At 37.1% G+C, this 19835-nt stretch overlaps 1 protein-coding gene across 4 annotated transcripts in view; it reads left to right on the forward strand.

Annotated features, from left to right (window-relative positions):
* Nucleotides 1–19835, forward strand: part of UNC13B (unc-13 homolog B) — a 315105-nt gene that overhangs the window by 6710 nt on the left and 288560 nt on the right. The gene's annotated exons all lie outside the window — the stretch shown is intronic.

Raw genomic sequence — 19835 nt, forward strand, 5'->3', positions numbered from 1 at the left:
ATGTCTTAAGTCTAGAATACAGTTAATGAGGAGCCCAGGATGTAGATAATGAGGTAGGGCGGTAGGAGATGGTCCAGTGGGTAAAAATGTCTTTATGACCCAGTGCAAAGACAGTTCAAACTAATAAGTCCTTCATTTGCTGTTTGGAGCTGCACCAGGGAGAGAGATAAGGGTCTTACTGGGGCCCACTCATGGGTGGTAATTGCTAGGCACAGGATCCTTGGGCTGGGGAGAAACTGTCAGGGATAGTATTTCTGAGGCTAGAGAGAAATTGGGGTCCAAGTACAAGCACCCAAGCATAAGCACCCAAGCACCACATCAGGTACATTGGCGCATTGTTGTTCAAGCTTTGAATTAATACAGCCATTTTGGAAGGCAATTTGGAATGATGCAGATAAAATGTTAAAATGTCCATACCCTTTGACCCAGAGATTCCTCTTCTAAGTTTATACCTCAAGGAAGTCAGTGACTTAAAAAAAAAAAAAGGTTCCTATAGATGCCAAAATATTGGCACCTTTTAATGGTGGCAAAGAAGTGGAAACAAATTAGATGCTTAACTATGGTACTTTAGTATAATGGAATATTACTGTGCTGTAAGAAATAATAAGTATAATGGATACAGAGAAACATGGAAAACTATAGATGAACTGATGCAGAGTGAAGTAAGCAGAGCCAAGAAAATAATATGCACATGACTGCAACAATGTAGGTGCAAAGAACAAAAACTACACAACAATCAAAAGTGAATGTTACAAAATTACAAAGAATAAGCAAAACCCCAATGAAGAAATATGAGAAGACACCTCTCTCACTACTCTGTGGAGGTGGGAGGTCCACAGGTGTGGAATATTGCATATATTTTCAGATTTCTAAAATATATTGTTTTTTAATTTTTTCTTTTTCTTAAAAATAACCTGTGTTAATGTATATTATTTGACTCCTTGAGGGGGAGGAGAGATACAAGAGGAAATTTAAGTGATGTAAAAAAAAACCCATATCAAATAAAATTGTTTTTAAAAAGAAATCACATAAGTAAGTGAAAGCTTTGATGTAGAATATTCTTTTTCCAATTAATTTCTAAGTTGTTATGGAAAACCTTAAATAGAACCTGCGTAAATTGTGATAGACACAGCTATCCAATATATTTTGGAGAATTGCTGATTTTTTGTTTGTGTAATTGTTGTGAAACACTGAGAGTAGATCTGTAGCTTAAAGGCTTATTGACATCTTAAGCAAGAGAGGTTTGAGTTCTGGTTGCTGTTCAGAGAGTGAGCAAAGGAGGATGAGTTATTGTATCTGATAAAGTACAGCTTAAGGAGAACAGGGATGAGAGCTGAGTAATCGGTACTCACTGTAACCAGGATGTGAATGCTATTGCTGCCCAGAAGTGAGACTGCGTGATCTTAGTTTGCATTGGAGGAGGGAGTACTTATTTGTGAAATCATAATTATTTTGAAGCATTGAGTGATGTCCCTGATCTTTGAGTATAAGCACTAGATTTGTAGGAGTGTATGTGTACACTGTAATGAAATAACTTCCTATACTGTCAAAGATTGTATAGGATTATTTCTGTATGCTTACTATATATGTGGCATTATAAACTTGCAAGGTGTTCTAAGTGAACAAGTTGGATGGAAAGGGTATGGGTAATGTGGGTCTATAAGTCATGACTCATCATTTGAAATTAGGAAAAGCAGTGGTGCCAGCAAGGAGTTGATGAAGATGTGAAATGTCAAATTGAACTTGGCAGGTGTCAGTCTGGGCTATCCTTGCAAATGTTTATGACTCATGGTATCAAGAAGCATTTACTATGGAAATGGAGCCAGAAGGGACACTAGCTTGAAAGGAGCTGGGAGTCAGGCTGGAGATATTGGGAGACTAACCTGATGGGAGCAGTGATTTTCTATTGAGGAGTGATAGCAAGTAGAGTTAGACAAGCGATATTGTACCAAATTATGAGTGCCCTTAATGACAGAAGAAGGGTTAGGATTTGGTCTCATAGGTAGAGATAAATTATTACAGACTTTGGAAAAGAGAATTTTTTTGATGAAAGCGCTGTTCTAGAAAGATTGATTTGTCACCAGCATGGGTAAGGGATATCAATCAGGTAATATGTAATTGGAAAGGAAGTGGGCCAATCACTTAGTAAGACATGTGCACTTCTCCAGTGGAACCTACAAAACATAAAAAAGACTTGTGGAGGAAAGGCTTCCAGGACTATGATAGATCTTCTCTGAAAAAATTGTGGGAAAGGCATGGACAAGAATTGCACAGGACGAGTCGGTGCTGGTACATTGTGATCTGTTCCATTGGAAGAGGACCCACTTTGGCAGACTATAGATTCACTGACATAACAGTGTGTTGGCGCCAGCATACAAACTGGAAAAAAACTGGGGAAAAACTGGAAGCCCTAAAATTTATAGCAGAAGAGATTTAGAGTAGACATGAATCAAAATCTCATGGTGAGTACTGGAATGGATTACAAAAGGAAGCTTTCCAAGAGATTAAAAAAAACAACAAGATTTATGCCCTAATGCCTAGAATAGTTTAGGTGATGCCTATCTAATAAAGGAGTGATAAATAAAGGCTCACTGGCTGTTTGAGATGTTCCATCTTAGGTTTCTGTGAATCTGTTCTGTTGTTATTGAGAAGTAGAGTATAGTGGAGGCATTTGATAAAATATTGTATTCAATTCAATAAATGGATATTTCTTGTTACCCGTTTACTTTTCTATTTGTCTTAGTGGCAAGTAACATTTTATTTTCCTGTAGGCTATTGCTTGTTGTTGTTTGTCCTTTATTTTCAAAGAGGAAGACTTTTTCTATACTCAATGTGTAAAGGTGACCTATTGGAGTAAAGGGAGAAGAGGCATCTTCTACAGAATGGAAGTCTGGTTTTTTGTTTGTTTTTTACCTAGCAGGAACCCAACTTCAGTTTTTTCCCTAGGGATGATGGAATCAGGACTCAGTTTTCCACCTGGGTTTATATGTAAAGAATTTGAAGTGGCAGGGGGAGGGAAGGGAATAAGCATTTATTAAGCACCTACTATATGCCAGGTACTGTGCTAAGTCTTTTAAAATATTATCTCATGTGATCCTTATAACAACCTTATGGTACACTAATACACTGCTGGTGCAGCTGTGAACTAGTCTAATCATTCTGGAGAACAATTTGGAACCATGCCAAAGGGCTTATAAAACTGCATACTCTTTGACCCAGCAATACCACTCTTAAGCCTATACCCCAGGGAGATTAAAGGAAAAGGAAAAGAACCTCTATGTACAAAAATATTTATAGCAGTTCTTTTTGTGGTGACAAAGAATTGGAAACTGAGGGGATGCCTCAGTAAATGAAGTGAGTAGAAACAGGAGGAGGAGAACAGTCTACACAGTAACACTATTGTAAAGATTATCAGCTATGAAAGACTTAGTGACTCTGAGCAGTACAATGATACGATGATCTGCCACAGCGCCAAAGGACTCATTATGTAAAATGCTGTCTGTCTCCAGATAGAAAGCTATTGGACTCAGAGTTCAGATCGAAGCATATTTTTCCCTTTTATTTCTCTTACTTCCTCCTTTTCTGCCCCCCAACATGGCTAATGTGGAAATGTTTTGTATGGCTGTGTATAATGGGTATCATCTTTCATGCCCTCTCAATGTATGGGGAAGGGGTAGAAGGAGGGAGAGAATTTGGAACTGAAAATAAAACTACAACCAGTCTATAAGGTAGGTGATATTATCCTCATTTTATAGTTAAGACAGATAGGTTAAGTGACTTGCCCAGGATCATACAGCTAGTAAGTTCCTGAGGCCAAATTTGAACTTGGGTCCTTCCTAATTCTAGGTCCAGCACTTTATCCACTGTACCACATAAAACGTGAATAGGGGAAAACATACTTGTCATAAGGAATTAAATTTCCAGAATAAAAGAAAATCTAATTTTCATCTTTCTGTGACTGTTTTTGTTACTTAGTTTTTACATAGTAAGGACTTCTTGGAGGCTCTAGAGACCAAATGTGTTTATAGATTGTGTTGTGTTATTAGTCTTGCAACTGTTTGCCTTATTAATTTCTCAGTATTTAATTGTGAATGATGAAGGGATGGTAGAAGGTAGAAGGCAGCAGAGATGATCTGTCTAGCAATTAGGGAAAGGGTGGAGAACAGAACATGTGAGAAGATAATTCAAGCAAAAGTGAAGTGGTACAAAGGTGGTCAAATGATTTAACTAGCTTATAAACTATTTCTACATTAAATATGAGCTACAGTCCAGATAATTTGACTTTGAAAAGGAGATGAGCTAGAGAAAGAAAATGCTGCTTGTCAAGTTATGGTGGATGTATACATTATGCAGACCCGTAGAAAATAAGCCCAGTACATCCTTTCCTTCATTACAGAAGTGGGGCAATATGGGTATAGAATATTGCATATATAGTCAGACTTGGTCATATGTTGGTTTTGAGTAATCACTTTCCTTTCTCCTTTTAAAATCTTTATTACAAAAGTAGGTCATATTTTGGAGATATGATACAAAAACAAGAGGTATCAAAATAAAAAAATAGGTACAATTCTACTGCATTTGTTAAGGAGATTAGAATGCCTATCTAACACTATAATAATTGAGATTAATGTGGGATGGGGGTAAACTAAATCCAGGGCAAATTGAGTTAAGGTATATCTTGACTTTTCAAAGGTCTCACCCAGCCTTTCGACAATTCTCTGGCCAATAAGAAAAGTAAACATTGTTGGTGGATTTATAGGTCAGAAAATATCTGTAGGACCCACAAAATACTACACGTACTAAACTAAGCAGTGTGTTATAGTGGAAATAGGAATCTTTCCACTGCACAATCCACTTCCTCTGAGCTTCTATTTTCTTATCTATAAATGGTGATAATACTTGCCTCATCTCACCCAGATTATTACGAATATTTTATTAGATAATGGATGTGAAAGTGCTTTGTAAAAACATATACAAATATAAAGCAATATTATTATAGACAATAATAACTGATAATTTAAGCATGGTAATACATAGTGCTTCTTTGGGGAGAAAAGTTAGAATATTAAGTTAATAACAGATTTCCCATTTGATTCTATATGGATAAGGTCTGACTCATCATTTGGAACTTGGGGGAAGTAGTAGTACCAGCAGGGGAGTTGGGACAAGTGTGAGACCAGGTCAGATTTCAGTGATGTGTGCCACATCCCGTGTGACTTTTGGCACTTTATTGAGCCTTATATTAGGAATTTACAGGAAATGAATTTCTGGAAGCTAGAGATTGATTGTCATGCACCCCTGGGTGCTAACACTTTATTAATATCTATTTCTTACTTTGCATTCTTTCATTGCCTTGTAAGCATGTTGGATTACATTATGCAAGAGGTTTTGAGGTTTTGTTTCCTAGTTGCTACATTTGTGTATATCTTCTTCTTCAAGTGAATTGTAAGATCATTAAAAGTCTGTTTCTTTTCATTTTTTCTATCTCTTCTAGTATCCAATGCAGTGCTTTGTGCAGAGGAGGCATTCACAAATGCTTCCTGAATAGGTAAATCACATGGTGAACAATATAGATATAGTCTGGGCGAAGTTATGAAAGAGTCCAAGTTGTTTACAGGACCCACAGCTTCCCATTTCTGCATTTTCTTCACCATCCTCTACCTTACTTTCTTTCACTTCTTTCACTTATTGTTTAAAGCATTTGGCAAACCTTAACATACAATTAAATGTTATTATTATTATCATTGCCCATTAAAACCCAATCTCAGGAAGGGAACCAACAAACCCATCCTAGGGTATCCATCTTTCAGTGGTATTTGTATTTAACCAAAAGACAAAGTCTTAAGCTAAAGAAATTAATCTCCTGCTATAGAATCTCAGGCAATAATGAAATAGATGGAGAGATGGGTGTGTGTATATGTCTCTTCAGCTCCTTGAAACCATATTGCTGAACTGTTGTTTACTCTGTCTCATGTAAGGCCAGTCTTGGATCTTAGGCTCATAGGACTTAGAACTGAAAGTTTATCTATTTTGTTTCCTAATTTTATAGATGAAGAAACTGAAGTGAGAAAGACTAAGTGACTTTTTCATGGTCATGTAAGTAGGAAGTGGCAGAAATGGTACTTGAATCTATGCCTTATGTTTCATATCCAGTGTTCTTATCTCTATATGATAGTTGCCTCCATGGAAGAAACTTGTTCCTTAATTTCGGTTCACATTGGACAATATTCTTCCTTCTGTCAAGAGCTCTGGACTGGTTTCCTTTTTAATGAAAATTTTTCTTTACTTCCTTCTCTTCCTCCCTCCCCAAATAAAAAAAAAAAAGCTCATCCTGGATTCTGTTCCCTTATGGTGACTTTATTGTGATAGCCTGGCACTAAGCCTTCCAGAATTGATCAACCTTTAAGATCTCATTCCAGTGACTTTACTCTCCTTATTTTCTTAGAACAAAATCATACTTGCTTTCTCTCTTGCAGCATCAATTTCCTTTTGGGAATAGATCTCCGACTCTAGATTCCCCTCCCCTGGGGGAGTGCAGGCTGCTGTATTTTTGTTTGTGGCTTCATATATTTAATCACATCGCTCTACTAAATTAGGGTTAACTTTTTTCTTGAAGTAAAACTAAGAATTAAAAGCTACCTACGTGGCTTATTTTCTTGTGGTGTGGATTCTAATTGTGAAGCCAGGATTACAGTATATTAGACTCAAAGAATAAGAGTTGACAGTTTATGAGAAATTAACCAGTATTTTAAATGTACTACTTGTGTTCTTCCCTTCTGTTCAATATCAGTTGTAAGAAAATGAGGTATTTAAAGAGCAAAAGCAAAAAAGATAGATCATAAGCTACAGTTTCAGTTTGGATAGGATCATAAACTTTAGTTTCTATGGCTCTTGAAAGTTTAGGAGAATAATCTTCAGGTAGGACTGAACTATACAGGTGATGGAATGATTTGTGTCTGTGTGCTGATGGTAGATGTATTTGTTTTGTAGATTATTAGTCCTCAGGATCATAGATTTAGAACTAGAAGATTCCTGAGAAGCCATCCTGTCCAGCCCTGTCATTTTACAGATAAGGAAATTGAGGCTCTGGGAAATTAAATGATATGCTCAAAGTCATACTGGTAGTATCAGAGATGGGATTTTAATTCAGGTCCTGTGAGTCCAAAGTCCCATGTAGGATTTCATATGTAAATTAATTTGGCTGTGTGTGTACCCATGTTTTTTCAAAGCACAGATCAAAAGATCATTGGACTAGATTAAAGCCAAGATTCAAACCCAGGTCATCTGACTTCAAACTAGGACCTTTTCCACTGTTTGACTCTGCCACCAATCACTGAATATTCCACACTTCTTCCTCCTAATCTCCCTCCCATTGATTAGACAATATACATTCAGGAAATGCAGACTCATTTTAATATCTTGGGCAACACAGAAAAGTGTCATTTAGGGCCTAATAGAACCATTTTACATAAATCTATGCTATGACTTTTCTCTAGTGGAATAGATTATCAAGACTTCACAAAATCTCAGTTAAATGGAATATCTTAGGCCAGGGGTGGGGAACCTGTGACCCCCTAGGTCCTCAAGTATGGCCCTTTGACTGAATCCAAACTTCATAGAACAAATCCCCTTAATAAAAGGATTTGTTCTGTAAAATTGAACTCAGTCAAAAGGCCATACCCAAAGACCTAGAAGGACACATGTGGCCTCAAGGCCACAGGTTACCTGGTCTTAGGTCATCTAGTCCAAATGATAACTTGAAAAATCATCTTTTCTAAAACATACTTGACAAATGGTTGATTGTTCAGCTTAGCTTGAAGATTTCATATGAACAGAAACCCACTACCTCCAAAAGCATCCAAGTCCACTCTTGTACAGGTTTAATTATTAGGAAGTTTTTCTTCATATTGAGCCAAAACCTGCCTCTCTGTAACTTCCACCCATTGTTTCTAGTTCTGCTTTCTGAAGCCAAGCCAAACAAGCCTGATCTCATGGTTGCTTTTCAAATAAATACATAAAGAGAACAGCAGACCCCCTCCCCTGGCTTGATCTCAAGACCTTTTACCATCCTAGTCCTTCTTCTCTGGATACCCTCCAGGTTATTAATGTCTTTCCAGAACTGAATACTGCCCAGGACAGAACACTGGAAAGTGAGCTATAATCTTCCTGGTCCTAGACACCATGGCTCCCTTAAAGTCACTTTAGCTTTGTCAGGTGCTGTATCATGCTGTTGACTCTATTGAGACTCTCAGTTCTTTTTTAGATATATTGCTATCTATTTTTGCCATATTTTGTATTCATGAAGATTTTTTAACCTGTGTTGAACCTATTTACATTTCTTATTAGATTCAACCCCAAATTAGAAGACCTGATTTTAAATTCTAGCTCTAGCACTTACCACCTTCATAAGTCATGTTAGTTACATTCTGGATATCTTTAAAATAAGTGGAGTGGACGAGATTTTTTAGCTTCCCTTTTAGCCCATGAACCTTATGGCCCTATTTTTTTTAAACTTTGTTAATAAAAGCTACTTGGACCGTGATAAAATCATTGCAAATTTCAAGTTGACATAGTCCCGATGAATAAAGTTTGTTTTATTACTAGTGAGGTTTTTACTTATTGAAAAACTCTGATATGAAGAAATACAAACCACTCTTTTTTCTTATGGGAAGTAGGATATAAAGAGAGTATGAAAAAAATGCATGAATTTGACAGCTACTACAGAGATGTACAGGTAGAAGAGGATGAGATGGAAGCAAGGTAAAAATATCAAGAACCTTGAATGCAAGACCCAGGAAGTTTAGATTTAATTTGGAAAAGACTAGAGTGATTACAGTTTTTTGTAAAGGAAGATTATTTTAATGGTGGCAATTAGAGCTGAGAGGTAATGTGGAAGTTGGAGTCTGGAAGAACTGGATTAAAATCATGACTCTGATGCTTATTAGCTACATGACTCTGGCTAAGTCACTTAACTTTTTTTGTGTCTCAAGCAACTTCCTAGTACTTATTTATTAAATCATAGACTAGTTGTAAGGGCAGTTAGGTGACACAGTGGATAGAGTGCTGGGCTTGGAGTCAGTAAGACTTATCTTCCCCAAGTTCAGATCCAGTCTCAGACACTATGTGACCCTGGGCAAGTCACTTAATCCTGTTTGTATCAGTTTCTTCATCTGTAAAATGAGTTGGAGAAGGAAATGACAAACCACTTCAGTATTTCTGCCAAGAAAACCCAAAATGGGGTCACAAAGAGCTGGACACACTGAAAATGACTAAGCAACAATGGACTAGTTGTAATTTGCACTGATAGAAGTATGCTGTGCTGTTGAAATCCCAGATCATTTGAGTAAAGTAGTATTTGATAACTTTGACTGTAGGCAAGGTTAAAATAGTGAAGGCAAACAGATGGTTCCCAAAGTTTGTTGTCTTAATCAAGAGATAAATAAGAATTACAGGTACAACAGGTATCTCCAAGTTAGACTGTGTTGAGGAAGTATTTGGAAGAAGCTGATTTTGCAGGATGAAGAACCCCTGTGGCGAGTATATAAAAGATTTTTTTTAATTACACAATCCTTTCAAGGCTCTTACAATTTTGAAGGATCACATGATTTAATTGTATATGAAAGCTTTTGTAGATAGGCTGATGAAAGCACTGACAACATTTAGTTCATTTTAGGTCTTGGAGGATGCATGGTGAAGGAGTTGGAATGTGTATGAGTTGAAAAATCAGGTGAGTATGAATAGGGAAGAACTTAGAGGACTAAGCCACTGAAAAAGTAGCAGTGACTATGGTGGAAGTGAGGAAATTGGATTACTTAGAAGGTGTCACAGGTGGCTTTAGAATCTGGCATGTCTTTTGAAATGTGCCCTGAAGGTTACTGATCTCTGGTGTACAAGCAGTGAAACTTTTGGTGACAACTTAAGAACAAACTGAAAAAAAATGATCATAATAATACCTTTCTATTGGCTACTCACTGCAGGGGTTCTTAACCTTTTCTGTGTCATGGTGCCCGCTGGAAGTCTCATGAAGCCTCTGGGCCCCTTCTCAGAATAATGTTTTTAAATGAATAAAATAAAACGAACAACATAAAATTACAAAGGAGATCAGTTATATTGAAATGAAGATGCATTTTTTCCCCATCCAAGTTCATAGAACCCTAAAATGAATACTTGGGCCACAGGTTAAGAGCTACTGACCTAGAATAAAAGTCTATACATAAAGGATACTTAATAAGTATTTGTTAAATTGAATTGATCCTTCTGCCAAACCTAGAAAGTAAAGATGGTCTTTATCACACCCAGTTGATACTTATTACCTGTAGCATCAATTTGAAGGTTAGTTATATCTTTCCCATTTTCAAAAGATTTTTAGAGAAGTTCAGCCAAACTAACACATCAACCCAGTGTTTCATATCTATAGTCTCTAACATCTGCAAATAAGGGAGAGGTGCATTTTCTCTTCCCTTTTCTGGGGCAAGAAAAGCTTGGTCACTATAATTATATAATGTTTACCTTCCCTGCCTTCTTATTGTAGTCATTCTATCTATCTTTTTCCTGGTTTTACTTGCATCATTATAGTAGTTCATGTAAACATTTCCATATGTCTCTGAATTTTTCATATTAATAATTTCTTGTAGTGATGTAATATTTTATTACATTCTTGTATCACAGTCTGTTTAATCCTTCCCTAATCAATGGGTGCCTCCTTTGTTTCCATTTTTCTTTTTCCTACCACGAAAAGGGTTAGAATGAATTTTTTGGTACATATAGGACCACAAATATAATTTGAGTCCCTTGATCTGTAGGAGGAACATAGAATAGACATAGTCTATCATAGAATCAAGAATTGGAAGGGACCATTTGATTCAGCCACTTTATTTTCAATGATTTTTACTTCAACTGAAGCTTAGAGTTATTTGTTCAGGGTTATGCAGGTAGTAAATAGTAGAGCTTGCATTCAAATTCAGGTCTTTTAACTCCAGAACTAGAGTTTATTACACAGTGACAAAGTCTTACTAACATTATAGTTAGAATATAACAGGACTTCCGGTTTTGGCATGCCCTAGACTTGAGAAAAGTTCCAAAGACATTTAGTGACCTCAAATGGGGTGGACCAAGGTGGCAATCTAACAACTCATTTAAAATGATAGTAGGAGCACCCAAGCTTTCCTTTGGGAGCTGTTTGAAACGTGTTTTCCTTGTGACCAAAAAGTAGAACAGAAGGGACAAGGTGGGAGATGGTATTAACTGCTGCATAAATATTCCAATCTGCTCACTATTATGAGCTTACTGTAATGAAATAAGCTTACACAGAAGACTAGTATTATTTGAAGACTTGTTGCCTAACAGTTATTTATTCTGTTAACACCTGTTGCTTGGTGGAGTAATTTTGCTGTTGCCTGAGGAACTCCAATTTACATTTCCCTATCCTGGTCTGCCCTCCTCAGGGTGATGACAGGTGCTCTTGCCAAATGTGAATACTCTTTCCATATTCCATTTAGAAGTTTTGCTATTTTGCAATATGAAATATTTTCCTCTTCCCTTTCTGGAGATCAGTGTTTATTTCTCAGTAGCTGTGCTATTGAATACTAAAATTATGTTACACTCTTAGGTCGTAAGCTTCTTGTGGGCAGAGATTCCATTCTATACAATACTTCTATATAGCCTGTACAGTGTCTAGCATGGTAGACATATGCACTCAACAAATTTCTTCATGTGTATTTGTGTGAAGCAGCATTTAGTGATCACTGGCCTGTCTTAAAGAATATTTAATAATTATTTCTTCATTTCCTATGTACCTAACATGTTTTATTTTAAAATGTGTGTATTTGCATATATAATATATCCCCCTCACTAGGCTGTAAGTTTCTTGAGGGTAGTGGCTGTGTCTTATTTATCTTTGAATCACCTCTAACATATGGCATAGTGCTCTTCACCGAACAGATGCTTAATCGATGTTTATTATATTAAATCAAATAATGAATTTTTGTATTGTTGGTATATAATTGTAACTGACTTACAAATAGAGTTTAGCATAATGAGTTTTTTAATTAATTTGCTTATTTTTAGTTTTCAACATTGACTTCCACCAGATTTTGAGTTTCAAATTTTCTCCCTTCCTCTCTCCCCGTCCACCCTCATTGAGAAGGCAAGCAATTCGATATAGGTTATACATGTGTAGTCAGCATAACGGTTTTATGAACAGAACTTTGGGCACTAAAGTTAAAATACCAAATTGGATGATTCAATAGGTCTTTTGTCCTCATTTGTCTTCTTCCTCAGTTGACTGAGTAGCTGTAGCTTTTAGCAGTTGTATAGTGCGGGGAAGAGATAGATGGACAGACTGTTTTTGGTGTGTCAGTCTATAATTAAGGTTATTTCTAACAAGTGGCTACCATAGAAACCAGTTTGTGTATTAAGGTAAACTGTGCTCTGGTTAAGATATATTTATTTAGGGGGAAAAAAGAGATAAATTATAATCTGTAGTATGTTTACTTTAGAATTAGTCATTGGCTTTGTTTCTTGGCTAATTGAGGTTTGACGTAAGTGCTTATTGTTTATCTTTTGTTATGAGAAAGATTTTATAGCTAATAAATTTTGTTTTTATAGAACTGGTAAGATATTTTCTTGCATATGTGGCAAATTAATTATTAATGATATGTATTCCTTTATACCAATCCCTTTGGATTGTGATATTGACATTCTTGCTAAATTACAGAAGATAGTTATGCAATAAACATAATTTTCAGGAAAATAGCAATGAAAAGTATAGCAAATAATGGATGGTAATTTAAAAATGAACTCAATGGAAGACGTTAATGCCTTGCACATAGGAGACAGTGAATAAATGTTTGTTGCATTCAATGTCTGTGAAAATATGAAACCAGAATATATCATTCAGAAAAGTTTCTGAAAATGTTAGGACTGACAGCACTATTAACACCTGGCAACTTTGGTCTGATTTGTTAGAAGTTTATACAGAGGTGAATTTTCCCCAGAATATCCCTACTTATTTACCTTTGTTTATTAAAACATTCATGAGGCTTCTGGTATGGTCCTGTTTTCTCCAACCAAATCATATTAAGGTAGCTCCTGGGGGAACCAGACTGTATAGTTTGGCTCTGATCCCATTCAGCTGTGTTTATATAAAACTGGCCTTGATCACAAGGACTATCAAGGCTTTTTGTTAAACTGCTTTTGGGTATGGAAGAACTGTCTTGTTGAAAAAAATCAGTAGAATTAAAAAAACATTTCTTAGGAAGGTGTATCATTTAGGGATATAGAGAACAAGGAGTTTTCTAGGAATTGGGGACAGACTTTTTTAATGATACAATTCCAGTCTTTCCAGTGAAGTACTAATTAAACTAAATATAAATATAGGTTAAGATGTATCCAAGTTGGTATTTGGTTCATCAAAATGCAGTTTACAAAATTTCAAGGGCACAAAATTGATCAATCAATTATTTATTGGATGCCAATTTTGTATCCAACACTGTGTAGGTAATAAAAAATTAATGTTCTATATAACTTGAAGTCTGAACCTTAAGGAATGTTCAGTCTGGGTATTAAATTTAGAAAACAAAATCTGAATTAATCAGTGCTGTCCTAATATGTCTCCTTAGGGTCATAGATCTAGAGTTGCAACAGAGATGAGGTACATCCAATCCACCACCGCTCCTTTTACATAATAGTAAACTCAGACGGGATGAGGGGTGTGTGTGTGTGTGTGTGTGTGTGTGTGTGTGTGTGTGTGTGTGTGTTAAATGACTTGCTTACAATCATCTAAGCAGTAAGCTTCAGAGGTGGATGGAAACAATGCTTGTGTTTAGAACTGATACATAGTTCCATTCTAATCCAACACAGATGTATTAAGTATCAGCTATGTGTTAGTCTCTGTTCTAGGTCCGGAGGATACAAAGACAAGATAAAAACTAGTCTCTTCCCACCCCCTTCCACACCTCCCTCCTCCACAGCTTTCATTTAGGATGGGTGATGCAGAATTCAACATGTATGCATGATAATTTGAGGAGGAAGAAGAGAACTTTATCAGTTAAAGGAATCAGGAAAGACTGCTTATAGGACAGAGCTCTTGAGTTGAGACTTGAAGGAAGCCAGGGATCCTAAGAGATCGAGGTGCGGAATGGGAGACATATTCTTTGACTGGCAAGGGTCCTTGTACAAAGAGGCTGGAGAGGGAATGTTGAGTTTGGGGAGGTTTGGGTGGAACATGGAGTGCTGAAAGACAACAATGTGAAGTGAGCCTGGAAAGGTAGGCTGGAGGCACATTGTGAAACACTTTACATGCCAAGCTAACAAGTTTGTATCTTATCCTAGAAGCAATAGGGATCCTCTGAAGATTCTTGAGTAGAGAAGTGACAAGGTCAGAGTTGTGATTTAACCAACTCTTCTGACAGGTGTGTGGAAGAAGATGGATTAGAGAATGTAGGAATTGGAAACTAGGAACCTAATTAGGAGCCTAATGAGAGGTGATGAGGTCTCACACTAGGGTGAAAGCTGGGTGAGTGGAAAGAAGGTGGTAGAAGGAGGAGAGCAAACATTTATTTAAGTACCTACTATGTGCCAGGCACTATGCTAAGCACTTTACAGATATTATCTTCACAATAATCTTGGGAGGTAGGTGCTATTATTATCTTATTTTGTTGTTGTTCAGTTGTTTTTCAGTCACACCCAGATCTTTGTGACCCCATTTGGGATTTTCTTGGCAAAGATACTAGTTCGCCATTTCTTTCTCTAGCTCATTTTATAGATGAGGAAACTGAGGCAAATAAGGTTAAGTAACTCACCCAGGTTCCCACAGCTAGTAAATGTCTGAGGCTAGATTTGAATTCAGGAAAATGAGTCTTCCTGATTCCAGGCCTGGCCCTCTATCTGCTTCCCTGCCTAGCTGCCCCACTTGTCACCTAGTAGGTACTTAATAAATACTTGCCCCTTTCCCCTTTCTGTTTTCCCATTCCTCCTTTCGTCTTTCCCCTTCCCTTCTGAATAGGTAGCCTGGGATATCTGTAGGTGCTGCAGATGACTCTCAAAGGAATCTTGAAGTCAATCTAAGCTAATGTAATTTATTTGGAAAGTGCTTATTTAAAATGAGAAAACAGGTCTGTGATGTCATTTCCCAAGGCATAAGAACCATTATGTTTCAGTAGTATATATGTCACTGAATGGAGAAAGTCAGCTGTAGTATGAGAAGGGATATAGCAGGGTAGGGTTTACTAACAGAGAGAGGCCCAAGTTCAACCTGGTTTCTAGTTCTGGACCTGCTGCCCATTGGTAAGTCACTTGACATCTTCATGCTTCATTTTCTTATTTGTAAAATGAAATTAATGGCTATCCTGCTTACCTTATAGCATAATTTTCAGGGGAATTAAAGATGATACAGAAGCTGTGACACTGCTTTGAAAACTGCATTTATTGTGTGCTCTTCTCCCAGAGGTGCTCTGTACTTCAGCCAGCCTGAATATATTTTGCCCTTTTCTATTTCTGAATCTTTGTTGATTCTTTCCCCTTCATCTACAATCTAAACTCTTTCCCCACTTGTTATTCATTCAAATCTTGCCCTTTTTATAAGAAATTCAATCCAAATGCCACTTCCTTCTCGAAGCCTTTCCTAGTCACCAAGCCAGAAGGAAGCTTCACCTTTTCTGAGTTTCTGCAGCACTTTAGCTATACTGTTCTTAAAGGGAACAAGCCCATACAGGGCTACCCTGTATTTTAACTACTTATGTCATTTCTCTCCTACTAGATTGTGAATTCCCTGAGGGCAGGAACCATATCTACTTCTATCCTAGTGACTGTGGCTGAACCTAGTGCCTTGCACTTACACACTCAATAAATTATGTATGGCTGAATTAATGCCAATTTAGCATGTAATCCTATTCAATTTAATAACTCTTGATTAAGCATCTTCTATGTGCAAGGCACTGGGAATACAAAGATGAGAATGAAACATTCTCTGCCTAGTGTACTGGAGGATATTATATATACAGAGATAAGTAAATACACATAAAAACACAGATACACAGATAAGTAAATACAAAGTATATACCAAATGACACAAAATAATTTTAAGAGGGAGAAAACCCTAACTATGGGGGATTCTCAGGAAAGGCCTTATGGAGAAGATAGCCCCTAAACTATTCTTTGAAGGACCATAGGAATTTAGAGTCAGAGGTGAGGAGGGAGCTTACTTCAGAAGACCACCTCTGCAAAGACACAGAAGCGGAAGATAGAATGTCATGTGCAGGGAGTAGCTAACAGATCAGTTTGACTACAATAGAGAATACATGAAAGGGAGTACAAGGAAATAAGATTGCAAAGGTAGATAGGAGTCAGATTGTGGAGGGTTTTAAAGTGCATGTTGAATATTTTGTATTTTATCCTAAAAGTAAACAGGGAGCTCCAGAAGTTTTTGGAGAAGGAGAGTGATATGGTCAGATTTGGTTTTTAGGAGTATCAATTTGATTGCTGAATGGTTGATATTGGAAGTCCAAGACACTGGAAGTAAAGCTATAATTTAAGTGGGGCAGGCATGGATTCACCTAGAACAGGTAATTGATGGCATCTTTCTTGGGGGTGTAAAGCAGACTTGATTTTCCACTAGTGTCTTCAACAGGTGCCCTTTTTTCTTGCCCAGTTCCTCCTAATTAGGTGTGTGGGGGGTCTTGTTGGTACCCTTGCTTTATCACGGTCTCTTCCAACTGGTCCTTGTATCCATTCTGGAGATGGTCTTCAAACAATAATATGGTATGATGGCTGGTTATTTTCAGACCTGTGAGCATGTAAAGGATATTGCTGCAAAGGTTGTAGAAAGGTAGCTTCCAGAATTGCAGAGGGCTTCTGTGACACTTAGTTCTACTATATTATGGTACATAACTCTAAATTTACAATGGAGTGTATAAAATCATTCATATTATGAAAATCATGGAAACAGATACATTAGGGACTGTTACTGTGATTATTGTAAAGAATGCCTCAAAGCCCAGGGGATTTTAGCGTCATTCTTGGAAAGCAGATCCTATGAAATCTTTGTGCATTTTGATAACCATTTGGATGACATCCAAAAATGACTGAACAAATTCAGAGATAACAAAGCTGTTCGATATGTACTCCTATTAGGGAAGAATCCATCTGACTTTTCTTTTTTTTGTGGGGCATTCAGAGTTAAATGACTTGCCCAGGGTCACACAGCTAGTAAGTGTCAACTGTCTGAGATCTGATTTGAGCTCAGGTCTTCCTGACTCCAGGGTCAGTGTACCTAGCTGCCCCACTGTGTGACTGTTTTGTGGGCATTTCTGCTATACTGAAGATGAAAACATAATTATTTTAAAATGCAAGATAGAGCAATATCTCAAGGCCTGTATGGAGGGAAGCAAAAGATATGTGGCTCAAAAGAGGACAATGCATTTAAGTAATCACATTTGTAAAAGTAAAGATCTTGGGAAGAGGTACAAACTGTCAAGTTTAGCTATCCCTGTGGATTCTTTCCAAGTTGTATGTTGCTATAATCTTTGAAATGAAAGCTTTTTCTGTTGGTCCAAGACTTGTCCTACTAAACAATTTTAACTAACAAACAAAAAAAGCAGGGTAGACACTTTGAGGTTTCCCAAAGTGTACTTCTGTCTTCCTCCCCGCCCCCCCCCGCCCCTGCTTCCCTGTACTCAAGTCTCCTTCAGTTATTTACTGCAAATGATAATTTTGCTAGTTGCTGCTCTGTCAGAGAGGCCAATAATTGGACTATATAGCTTATAAGGTTCCTTCCAGCTCTAAATCCTAAAGTGATTAATAGCACCAATTGGTACAGATCAATCAAGGAAAATGAAGACTGAGAAAATCCACTGGCATTGAAAATGGTTTTGAACATTAACATGACCATTCTGATAGTTCACCCATTTTCATGTTCTCCCCGTGACAGTAGCAGTAAGGATGATTTTTGGGAGGTCATGGCTAATTTTCCATGATACAAACCTTAAAGGACTATGGACATTCTCCAATAACCCGTTGTAAATCCAGCTTCCGTGAATTAAAAAAAATTAATCCTTTTATTCTGAATTTAATGATCACCAAAAAAGAACGTTCCTTATCTAGTTGAATAAAGAGGATTATATATGAAAATGCAAATCTTTATTCATATTGCTTGCATAAAAAAGGTATATAATAAATTCAGTATGTTATTTTCAAAGCTGTCCTGCTTGTCAGTATTTCTTTCTGAACTTCTTTCATTTCTTTCCTGAACATTTTTGAAAATGTTTCAAAGATCCTCTTTTATTTTCTATCTTTGTATTTATAATAACATACTTTTGAATCTATATGGTGCAGTGTATAGAGACTAAAGTCTGGAGTCAGGAAGATCTGAATTCAAATTTGGCCTCAGACACTAGCTGCAAGTCACTTACCCCTGTTTGCCTCAGTTTCCTCATCTGTGAAATGAGCTGGAGAAGGAAATGACAAGCCACTTGAGGACTTTTTCAAGAAAACCTCAAAGGAGGTCACCAAGAGTCAGACACGACTGCAAAAAACCGACCACTTTTGAAGCTAATTTGTATTTTTGGCCTCTTTATATTCTCTAAATTTACCTTCTTTTGTTTCAAATAGTACTCCCCTTTATTTAAGAGGAATAGTATATCTAAATTTTCTTTGTAGGCTTTAGGGGGTGCCCCCTATTTCTAGGATCTGGGACTTAATGAATGTATCTGTGTATATCCTATGTCTTTGATGATTTAGTAGATATAGATAGTTTCCTCACTAGTATTTCAGCCTTTAACCCTTGAAATCTTATTTTCATTCTCATTATTCTACTGAAACTCCTCTCTCAAAGGTCATTAGTGATTTGTTAATTATTTAGGAGAATGCCATTTGCCAATTTTCCTTTTTGTGTTTGTTATGTAAACGATACTCAGGGACCATTCTTTCTTTCTTTAAAACTCATGGGATCTAGAATCAGAAGGGACTATAGAAGTTATCTGGTCTAACATCCTCATTTTACAGATGAGGAAACAAGACCCCAGAAGTGCAGTGATTTGCCCCAGGGCACGCAGTAGTAAGAAGCAAAGCCAGGATTCAAACATAGGTTGCTAATGCCAAGTCCAGTCCCCTTTCCACTATCTCATTACACACACACACCCCTTCTCCACATGGCTTCATTATACTATCCTGATTCTTCTTTAACTCACTCATCACCATCTTTCTCTTTCTCCTCCATTGGAATCTGTCCTCTTGGTATGGGCATTATTGAAATCACATAATCATAAAACATTGTGGCTGCAAGGGCCCTTAGAGATTGGATAGTTCAATGCCTTCTTTTATACATGAGTAAACTGAGATCCAGAGAGTCTAAGTGACTTGTCGCATAGTACAGCAATGATACTTTGTTTTTCTCTCTCTGTACTCTGTTCTCATGGGTTCAGATATCATTCCATACCGATAATTCTCTGCAATGTTGCTTTTTTACCTTCAGTACTTGATCTCATTAGTACCTGGATTAATGCATCTGGACTATAAGATGATCGATCTCTAGATCACAGCAGTAGATTTTGTATTGCTTCTACATATATATGTGCATATATATGTGTGTGTGTGTTTGTAAATATAGATGAACATAGCACCATTAAATAGCACATTTGGGAGCTAGCTGATAGATTGTGGCAGAGTAAGAACACTGGACTAGGGTCAGGAGCCCTGGATTATAGTCTGACCTCTGCCCCACACCAGTCATATCACTTTAGAAGAGAATGTGAACGTCTTTATTTCCTCTTTGTAAAGTGAAGATAATACTGCCTTTCCTGCGCTGCCTATGGCACAGGATTGTGGGGGTCAAATGAGAA

The sequence above is a fragment of the Phascolarctos cinereus genome, unplaced genomic scaffold, assembly GCF_003287225.1.
Source record: "Phascolarctos cinereus isolate Bilbo 61053 unplaced genomic scaffold, phaCin_HiC Scaffold_4;HRSCAF=312, whole genome shotgun sequence".
Lineage (NCBI taxonomy): Eukaryota > Metazoa > Chordata > Mammalia > Diprotodontia > Phascolarctidae > Phascolarctos > Phascolarctos cinereus.